Raw genomic sequence first — 11071 nt, 5'->3', positions numbered from 1 at the left:
AAATGCTCAACCTCTCTAGCCATAAAAGAAATGCAAATCAATCAACACTGAGATATCACCTCACCCAAGTTAGAATGGCTATAATCAAGAACTCTAATAACAACAGATGCTAGAGGGAATGTGGACAGAAGGGAACCTTACTTCATTGTTAGTGAGAGTGTAATCACTCTCACTCAACCACTTTGGAAAGTAATATGGAGGTTCCTCCAAAGACTCCACATAGAGCTCCCATATGACCCAACAATCCCACTTTTGGGCATTTACCCAAATGATCACAAACAAGACCATACTAAAGCTACCACACAGATATATTTATTGCAGCATTACCATAGCTAAGATATGGAACCAACCCAGATGTCGCTCAGTAGATGAATTTCTTATAAAGCATTGTTGCCTCCTTCTTTGCTTCTTGTTCCCATCCCTTCCCATCTCCTCCCACACTCCCCATCCCACCAACTCTCCCCCCCCACCAAAGATGTAAAGTTCATTTTTCGACATAAGGACTTGTACATCTCATTATTACAATGAGTCCACCTGCATCCCTATTTAAATGATTTTTTTTTCCCTTCCCCTCCACAAGTTATACCAACAACAAATACAGTGAAAGCATGGGTTATACCATGGGGGATGGACATACAAATCAACAAAGAAATCATCTTATAAATGTTTGAAACAATTGCAATAAAGGAAAAAAACAATTGAATCTTTATCTTGGGGTTCATTTCACCTAACATCAACTTATCTGACCTTTTCTGCTTCTCTCAGACATATACTAGTTTTTGCAAATAAGAGGAACCATGGGACCTATTAATATTAAAAAAATTAATGAACTAGCAAAGAGCCAAGAATGGAGATGTAGCTTATATAGTAGCTCATCAATCTAGAGAGGAATGGCCTAGCGGGACCTTGATGCACTGAATTCAAACTCTGAGAACCAAAATGTGCAGGCATGCACACACACACACATACACAAACACACATTTATTCAAAATATCTGCATATCAGTGTTTTGCATTAATTTCTTTGTTAATGATATTATATGGGTAAAATAGGGGAAATATTCTCTTCCATCCCATAACATTTTTCTATTTTTTATTGTAAAAGTACTGTACAGAGTGGTTACAGTTACATGAAAAAGTAATAGTTCATTTCCTATCAAGCATTGTTACCTCCTCCTTTGTTTTCCCCCGCCATCCCTTCCCTCCCACCTCCACAAGTACACTCCCCTCCCCGACCCTCCTAAATTGTAAAGTTCGTTTTTCAACATACTGTCTTGTGTGTCACATTGTTGCAATGGGTCATATTGTATCCTTATTTAATCATTTTGTTTTTTCCCTTTCCATCCCCAAATTAGAGAAGTGTATATACAAGATGGAGGTGCACCAACATCAGATACAGTGAAAACAGGGGTTTAACTGTGGGGGATGCACATATAAAAAATCACATCGTACATTATAAATATATTAGAAACCACAGGAAGAAATAAAACACCACTTGTGTCCTTATCATGGAGTTCATTTACCTTAACATCATCTTATCTAGTCATATGCACATGCTTTTGACCTTTTTTTTTTTTAAATTGTGAAAATACCATACAGAGGCGTTACAATTACGTGGAAAATGTAATGAGTACATTTCTTATCAAGCATTGTTGCCTACTCCTTTTTTCCGCCTTACCATACCTTCTTTGCTTATCCCGGATATGCATTAGTTATTGCAAATAAGGGATACCACAGGACCTATGTTTCTTTTTTTTTATATTGTGAAAATGCCATACAGAGGGGTTACAATTACACGCGTGAGTTATTGAGTACATTTTTTTTTATTGTGAGAATACTGACAGAGGAATTACAATTACATGGGCAAGATTTCTTATCAAGCATTGTTGCCTCCCCTTTGTTTCCCCTTCCCATCCCTTCCCACACTCCCCCACTTTCCCCACCCTGTCCTCCTCCCTCCAAAGTAGTAAAGTTCATTTTTTGACATAATAACTTGTACATCTCATTGTTGCAATGGGTCCACTTGCTCCTCCTTTGTTTCCCCTTCCCATCCCTGCCCATATCCCAACCCCCACACCTACCAACCCCTCCCCCCCAACCCCCCCCCCCCCCACTGTCCACATCCCTCAACACCCGGCCAAAATCATTTTTTGACATAACGACTTTTTCATCTCATTGTTGCAATGGGTCCACCTGCATCCCTTTTTAAACGATTTGTGTTTCCCTTCCACTGCACAAAGTATACCAACATCAAATACAGTGAAAACAAGGGCTTTAGCTTGCAGGAGGAACATACAAAGCAACAAAGAATTCATCTTATAAATATCTTAGAAACAATCGCAAGAAATAAAAACCATTTGAATCCTTATCTTGGGGTTCATTTTGCCTAACATCAACTTATATGATGTTTTCTGCTTGTAGCAGACACATACTAGTTATTGCAATTAAGAAAACCATGGGACCTATCTTTCTTTGGGCCTGGCTTACTTCATTTCTTTGGGCCTGGCTTAATTCAGTTAATATAATTTTTTCCATGTCTTTCCATTTCCTAACAAACTGGGTGATGTCATTCTTTCTGATGGAGGCATAGAATTCCAGTACACACACACACACACACACACACACACATATTTTCTTGATCCATTCGTTTACTGTGGGGCCTCGGGTTCTGTTCTGTATCTTAGCTTTGGTAAATAATGCTGCAATGAACATAGTTTTGCTGGTAGTTTTAGTATGGTCTTGTTTGTGATCAAAATGGGATTGCTGGGACTTAGGGGCGCTCTATTGTAGTCTTTTGAGGAACCGCCATACTACTTTCCAAAGTCTTTGAACAAGTTTAAACTCCCAACAATAATGCATTAAGGTTCCCTTCTGTCCACATCCCCTCCAGCATCTGTTCTTTTAAAAATCTAGAATGCTTCACGAAGTTGAGTGTCATCCTCAGTCAGGGGCTATTCTTCTCTTTATTGTTCCAATGTTAGTGTATGTGCTACTGAATTGAGCACAGAACATTTTTTATACATAAAGTGTAATTGATTTTCTTAAACTAGACAATTCCACAAAAATTAAATTCAAAAGAATTGTCATAAAGCCGGGCGCTGGTGGCTCACGTCTGTAACCCTAGCTACTCAGGAGGCTGAGATCTGAGGATCGCGGTTCAAAGCCAGCCCTGGCAGGAGAGACCGTGAGACTCCTATCTCCAATAAACCACCAGAAAACCGGAAGTGGCGCTGTAGCTCAAGTGGTAGAGCGCTCGCCTTGAGCTGAAGAGCTGAGGGACAGCGCCCAGGCCCAGAGTTCAAGCCCCACAACCGACAAAAAAAAAAAAAAAAAAAGAATTGTCGTGAAATTTTAGAACCATGTATTTCTTACAAAAGAACACATTTAAGAATAAAGTCAAGTTTGACATGTCAAAAACAAAATAATACCAGATATTTGTTGTTCAACAGATGTCTAGGATGAGGAATTCAATTATTCTGTACAAGGAACCTGCCATAATGAACACTATAGAAAGTGTTAAGGTTTGTTAAAAGTTTTAATGTTTTAAATATGTTTAATTTTGGGAATTTGCTCATATATGCCAAAATTAAGACTATTTAGCAGGTTGTAAAACTTTTTCATAAAGCATTTAAGATTCATGGTACATACTACTAAATATGTACATTTCAGAGTTTATAGAAACTTTACTAATGAGAAGTTGCAAAGTGTTTGTGTAAAGAAGCAGATTTAAGACATTAACTGCACAGTTTCTGTTAAAATTTAAAGGCTTCTTTACTTTATATGTTAGTGAGGAACAAATGATGGTATAAGCCATATACAAATGATGAGATGAACCATAAATAATAATCTTAATAATAATAATAATAATAATAATAATCTTTAAAGGCTACTCATAGCCTATAAAATTCTTGTTGAACATCATAGACTTAGGCAGTTTTAAATGTACAGCAATATGAGAAAATAATAAATCGAATATGTAGTACATTTCAAATACTGGAAACAGTGGTAATTTTTTTTTATTTTATTAATCATTAATATTTAGGTATTGGTTTTCCTTATTTGTAGCATTGTTTTCCTTGTTGTAATATAAAACAACTTTTTGTAAGTCATCATTAGGAAGTACTTTGAGAATGTTATGGGGATGGCCACACTGTTTTTTATAGGTATATGTGAATTTACAAAGAGCAAAATTAATAAGAACAAAATATTGATTAAAATTTTATCAATTAGAATCTGAATCAGGAGTGTTGATAAATGTCCACACCTAAAATCTTAGCCCTAGACTGAAGCACTAGTGTTACAATGTTGAGCACACAAAAGTGACAGACTGTGTTTTGTTTTGTTTTTGTTGGTTTTGGGGCTTGAACTCTGGGTCCTGGGTGCTGTCTCTCAGCTCTTCAGCTCAAGGCTAGTGGTACTACTTTAGTCACAGCATCTCTTCCATCTTTTTCTGCTTATGTGGTGCTGAGGAATCAAACCCAGGACCTCATGCATGCAAGGCAAGCACTCTACACTGAACCACCCTCCCAGCACCTGAGAGACTGTGTTTTAAAAAATCATCTAAACAACATTTACTTTCTGTTTTGTGTTATATAATGAAATAAAGAATATCTTTTTATATTTTTGAATGGTCATACTTCTAAATTTATATTAAATTCAGCCACTTTATCCTTTTCAAAGTCACGTAATATCTCTGAGAGTTTGCTTCTGTAAAGATTGTTTTTGCATTGATAATTTATTCTGAGTCATTTTTATTTTTTATCAAAATCACTTTATATTTTATGGTTTTTTCTGTTTTTTTTTAAGTGTGAAAATAACAGACAGAGAGGTTACAATTAAATGGGCAAGGTAATGAGTACATTTCTTATCAAGCATTTTTGCATACTCCTTTGTTTCTCCTTACTATCCCTTCCCATCTCAACCTCCTTACGTCCCATTTCCCCCTCCCCTTTCCCCCAACCAAAGTTGTAAAATTTGTTTTTCGACATAATGTCTTGTATTTCTCATTGTTGCAATGGATCCACCTGTATCCCTATTTAAAAAATTTTTCCCCTTCCCCTCCACAAATTATACCAACAGCAAATACAGCGAAAACAGGGGTTATACCATGCGGGAGGGACATAAAAAGTAACAAAGAAGTCATCTTATAAATATGTTAGAAATATTACAGAAAAGAAAAAAAATTTGAATTCTTATCATGGGGTTCACTTCACCTAACATCAACTTATCTAACAATTTCTGCATGTCTCAGACATACACTAGTAATTGCTAATAAGGGAAACCATGGGACCTATTACCTATGTTTCTTTGGGGCTGGCTTAGTTCACTTAATATAATTTTTTCTAAGTCTTTCCATTTCCTAACAAATGGGGCAATGTCATTCTTTCTGATGGAGGCATAGAATTCCATTTTATATATATCACATTTTCTTCATCCTTTCATCTAGTGAGGGACATCTGGGTTTGTTTCATATTTTAGCCATGATAAATAATGCTTCAATAAACATAGTTGTGCTGGTAATGGACAAGAGTCTCATATCTAAAATATACCTGGAACTCAAAAAAATTAAATCCCCAACGACAAATCCTCAAACAAACAACTGCCCAATAAATAAGTGAGCTAAAGACTTAGAAACTTTTCTGAAGAGGAAAAACGTATGGCCAATAGACACATGAAGAAATGCTCAACCTCTCTAGCCATAAAAGAAATGTAAATCAAAACAACATTGAGATACCATATCACCCCAGTTAGAATGGCTATAGTCATGAACTCTAAAAACAACAGATGCTGGTGGGGATGTGGACAGAATGGAACCTTAATGCATTATTGTTGGGAGTGTAAACTTGTTCAACAACTTTGGAAAGTAGTATGGAGTTTCCTCCAAAGACTCCACATAGAGCTCCTCTATGATCCAACAATACCACTTTGGGGCATTTACCCAAATGATCACAAACTAGCCAGCAGTTTTCTTTTTTAAATATTAAATAGAATGCAATCAGTATTACAAAAGCCATTACATGTAATGAGAAACCAATAGGCATGTTCTCTATTGACCATGCTCTGCTTCAAAGTCAGCCAGGTGGATAACTTCTCATGCTGTAAATCAAACTGGTTTTATTATGTCTTGACAGTATAAAAACATCAGGGACAGAATAATGAAGGAATGTTGTAGACTGAAGTGAAGTCCATATGAAAATGTGCAAAACTGATGAAAACATAAAAGTCTCTGAGTAGTATATTGTGTTTTACATCATTTAAGTTAAATTTCAAAAATAGGGAAGACCTAGAGGAATGAATTCTCTTTTTTATAGCCAATCAAAGGTCCTTAAAGATTGAACTTTTTCCTTATTCTTGTAGAGGCATCATCAGATGAGAGGAACTCTATTGTTTTTGTGCTTCTTTCCATTTATACTTCAGTTTGAAATCTGAACTACATGAGACTGAGAGAAACCTAGAAAAATTAGACACGCAGGCTTTAGAAAGAGCCATGAACGAAAAATAAATAAAATACATATAGCCTTGTAAAAGGTCTAACTAAATTTATTTATATAGTCTTAAGTGTAAACAAAAAATGATTTAAACAATATAATATTATTGAAAATTGAAAAATGTTAGGAGTTGCTTAATTTTTTTCTTTCTACTATATTAAATTAAGTATTGATTTTGTATAGAGAGATTAAAGATGAGATTAACACGAAACGATTAAAAATGGACAAAAGTTCTGAATAGACACGTTTCCAAAATGTCCTGAAAAGCGCCAGTGTGTTTACAAAGTTGTGCTTAATACCACTTCTATGCTAGATTAATGCTTTGTGAACAGAAGTCATTATAGAAATGCAATTGAAAATTACTATGATACTACTTCAGAACTATAATAACTCTTATCAAAAAAATCAAAGGAACCAGGTGTGGTGAAAAGGCTTATAATTCCAAGCATTTAGCACTTTGGAGTAAGAGGATTTGCGTCTAAGGCCAGTCTGGGGTTCTGCACATTGTAAAAACCTGCCCTTAAAAAACTCAAAATGTAATAATGTTGGTGAGAGTGTGAGAAAAGGAAATTTTCTACACTCTTGGTCAAAATACAGGTTAGTATTCTCATTGTTGAAAGTAATTTGCAGTTTTCTATAGAAATGCAAAGTTGAAATACCATCTGACACACCAATCATTTGATTATTTCTCTCTGGGTAACTCGAAAATATATCTGTAGTTGTTTGTTATTCACATTGTTCACAACAGCCGCCCAGATATAAATAGAAGTTAAGTGTTCAACAACAGACTAATAAAGCAACTGTGGTGCATGCACAAATATATTTTTCTGTTTCATCTTTAAAATAGCAAGAGATTTCTCCAATTAGGCATAACTTACAATGACCTGAAAGATGTACTCTAAATGAAGAAAAATGTTGTCTTCTGATATTTGTAAAACTACACACACACACACACACACACACACACACACAAACACTCACACACACACATACACACACACACACACCAAACTCAATCATTATGAGAGAAATTTTTTTTAAAGTAAAGCAAACTGGAATTGCTGGGGCATTTAGGTCACAATGTAGAAGATAGTAAATATACAGGATGACCAAGTATACAATTTTAATGTACAACATGAGGATACATAGGACAACACTGGCCTAAGATAAGAATGAAACTAAATGAGTAGGAGTTGTTCTTCCTAGTAGGGGCTGCTCTTTTAGATGTTCTTCCTTCAGTAATCGATGACATGAACGTAATTCTTTAAATATACCTGCCTGTTTGCAGAAATAACAAACAAGGTAGCAATAATGTTGTATGCTCAACATAGAACAAAATGTCAAATTTAAATACATGAGATTATCCTAGATGTGAACTAATAATTCCAAATAAGGGAAACCATGGGACCTATGTTTCTTTAAGTCTGGCTTACATAACTTAATATGATTTTTTTCCCAAGATCTTCCATATAACTACAAATGAGGTGGTATCATTCTTTCTGATGGAAGCATAGTATTCCATGTGTGTGTGTGTGTGTGTGTGTGTGTGTGTGACATTCTCTTGATCCTTGATCTACTGAGGAGCATCTGGGTTGATTCCTTATCCCAGCTATGATAAATAATACTGTGATAAACATAATTGTTCTGGTAGCTTCAGTGTGATCTTTTTTGTGATCACTTGGGTAAATGCCAAGAAGTGGAATTACTGTGTAATAGGGGAGCATTATTGTGTACATCAAGGATAATCTTAGTAGATGAGAAGAATAGCTCAATAGCTATGTACATATGAGGGTGTATGGTGATTCCAAGGGAAATGATCTCCAAGATATGTTATTTCTTGTTGTTCTAAATGTAATATGTGATTTCTTTTTATCCTTTTGTGTTTTCCACACCTATGGCTTATCCTCTGTAGTAACTGTATTTGATTTTGATACCCTGGATATTGTAAATATGTTGATCCGAACTAGTTAAGGGAAAGGGAAAAAGCAAAATGGTGAGACAAAGGACAAAAGGGGGAACTTATGCAACAGTGATACTCACAAGACAATACGTTGGAAATAGTCTTGGGGGGGGCATTGGGATGGAAGAGGGAGAAAAATGGGGGAAGGGATAACAAGTTATAAAAGAAATGAATTCATTATCTTACTTATGTAACTATAACCCCTCTGTACATTAACTTGACAATAAAATTTAAATATAAAATATAAAATACATGATAGCATGCAGCAATACAGGACATGTGAGTGGGGAAATACTGTACTATACAAAGAAGAGTAAAACAGCTGTGAAGAGCAGTAATTTGACTTCAACATAGGAAGTAATAAACTAGCATGCAGATTTTCAGCCTCATGTCAGTCACTAAAAAGGGAAAATAAAATGTACAATCAGTAAACCAATAGAGATAAAATAGAAAACTAAACAATTAAGGTAAACAGATGACTTGGACCAAGAATAAAAAATGACACAATTAGTAAACAAATAACAAGCTGGTAAGTTATAAAATATTACTAATAATTCTAGTAATGTTTTCTTAACCTCACAACTTGTTGGAACTATACTTCAAATCACAGTTTAATAGTATATCCTTTTAAAATTAGGTTACTTCTTATTGATTTCTTAATATAGAATGTTTAATATATAATTTTAATTTCAGTAGCTATAGAAAAGAAAGTGAAACTAAGTTTAATAATATATAGCATGAATTGTAAAATTGAGAAGCATTAGAATTTAAATGAATAACATCATTATTGTTTCATTTCTGTGAATTAATGTAATAATTCAAAGTGTTTTCTACACTTCGCACTCATCTTAACATCAAATAATAAATTATTGCACATGACTTGGTATTAGGTGGAAGGGTTCAGCACTGTGGTAATATTCACACCACACAGTACAGCAGAGTTTGACTCCTCCCATCTAGCTTAAATTGTGGAAATTTGATTTCTACATGCATGTTAAATTCTTGCCAAGGTGACATCTATAAAATTATAAACAATTATGTATATGAAGAGTGTTTCCGGTGATACTTAAAAGTCACATTCATTAATTAAATTTTATTGTTTTCTACCAAATAAATATTTATAGAGAGACTGAATTTCTGAGTTGAGGATTATTTTATATCCCTGCCATTGTTTCTATAGTTGGACTTAATTTTCCATAAAGGGTTAAGTGTATTATATTGGATATATGAAGGTAAACTGAATGTATATTCTATCAATATTTTGCCACTTGTTTAATCCCAAGTTTAAATTATCCATGTGTTTGAAGTAATGAAAATAACAACAGATATAAAAAGATAAATCAGTGTGTAGTAGATAAGTATTTTCACCTTTATTTTGATAGTTGGTCCTATTTTACACTACAGAATATTATAAGGAAAATGTGCTCAAGGCTGACCACAACTGCAGAATATTATGGTTTGGTCTATCATAAGAGAAGGAAGGAAGGGGTACCTTCCTTCCAAAAGTCTGCTCCCAGGGATGTGATCTGTTTTATGTTGGTGACTTGGAAATGAACATTTTTTACAGTCAACCTTGAAAAGCCATCTTGATAGACCATTTATTAAGTGGTTACATTGGATTATCCCTGGCTTTGCAAGGATGCCGGATTGCCTCATTTTGAGACAATTAAAACAGGAATTTATTCAGCTGTTCTTTGTATCTTTCGAAAAAACCCATTGACTACAGGCCTGGGGATCAAAGGGGTCCAGAGAAGCTACTACCGTGAATAGTAATCCTAGGCCTCTAAAAACAAAACAAAACAAAACTCCAGCAGGAACAGCAACTCAGGGCAACTATCACAGCCTACATGAAGTCAGGCAAAATACGGAAGCTGAGAGTCATTTATCTGATAACTAATATATTTTTATGAGGCAGACTGAAATAAGACTTCAGAGAGAGGGTCAAAAGACTGATCAGAGAGACTAAAATTGGTCACAAGAAGATTGGAAAATACAATTCCTGGTACAGCAAATAAATCTTAGAAAGCCTGTGCATATAAGAACAAGACAGCAGACCAAATTCCAGATATGTGCATTCTCTTAGAGGTCAGCTTAATGAATTATCAATGGAAATCTTTGCATTCTTAAATATTTGACCACATGTAGGAGAAGGCCAATTGCTGAAGAGAAAGAAAACGTCATCACTCAGTTACGAGGTCCAATATCACATTAGGAAGGAATCAAGCACAGATTTGTAATAAAAAGAGAAAAAATATTCCAAATGAGGGTTTCATTTGTTTTGATGTAACAGTTGCTGATTTATGTGCTAGCAAATACCATACAATTGATCCATTCCCACAGCTGAGTTGATATTTACTGCAGTATTCCCACATGAAGGAAAAGAGAAAATTTACAAATGTCTGATGAAATGAGTTGAGGGTGAAGTGTTCTAATAGTGATATCTGAGGTTTAGACATAGATGAAGAGGGGGATTTTCTTTTTTAAAAATCCCCCATTTTTAGCCTGGTGCCAGAGGCTCACAGCTGTAATCCTAGCTACTCAGGAAGCTGAGAACTGAGGACTGCTTTTCAAAGCCAGCCTGGCAGGAAAGTCCCTGAGACTCTTATCTCCATTTGAATTGAAGA

General features: G+C 35.0%; 1 non-coding gene across 1 annotated transcript; it reads right to left on the bottom strand.

The window, feature by feature from the left end:
* Positions 1 to 2902: 2902 nt before the first annotated feature.
* On the bottom strand, positions 2903 to 3004 carry LOC122128136. The gene has a single exon (XR_006151379.1). It is a non-coding gene; the product is annotated as a U6 spliceosomal RNA (small nuclear RNA).
* Positions 3005 to 11071: the final 8067 nt, after the last annotated feature.

This window comes from Dipodomys spectabilis, unplaced genomic scaffold (genome assembly GCF_019054845.1).
Source record: "Dipodomys spectabilis isolate Male_0828 unplaced genomic scaffold, ASM1905484v1 ptg000010l, whole genome shotgun sequence".
NCBI lineage: Eukaryota > Metazoa > Chordata > Mammalia > Rodentia > Heteromyidae > Dipodomys > Dipodomys spectabilis.
Note: the sequence above shows the minus strand (reverse complement) of the source record. Positions and strands in the feature narration are given on the sequence as shown.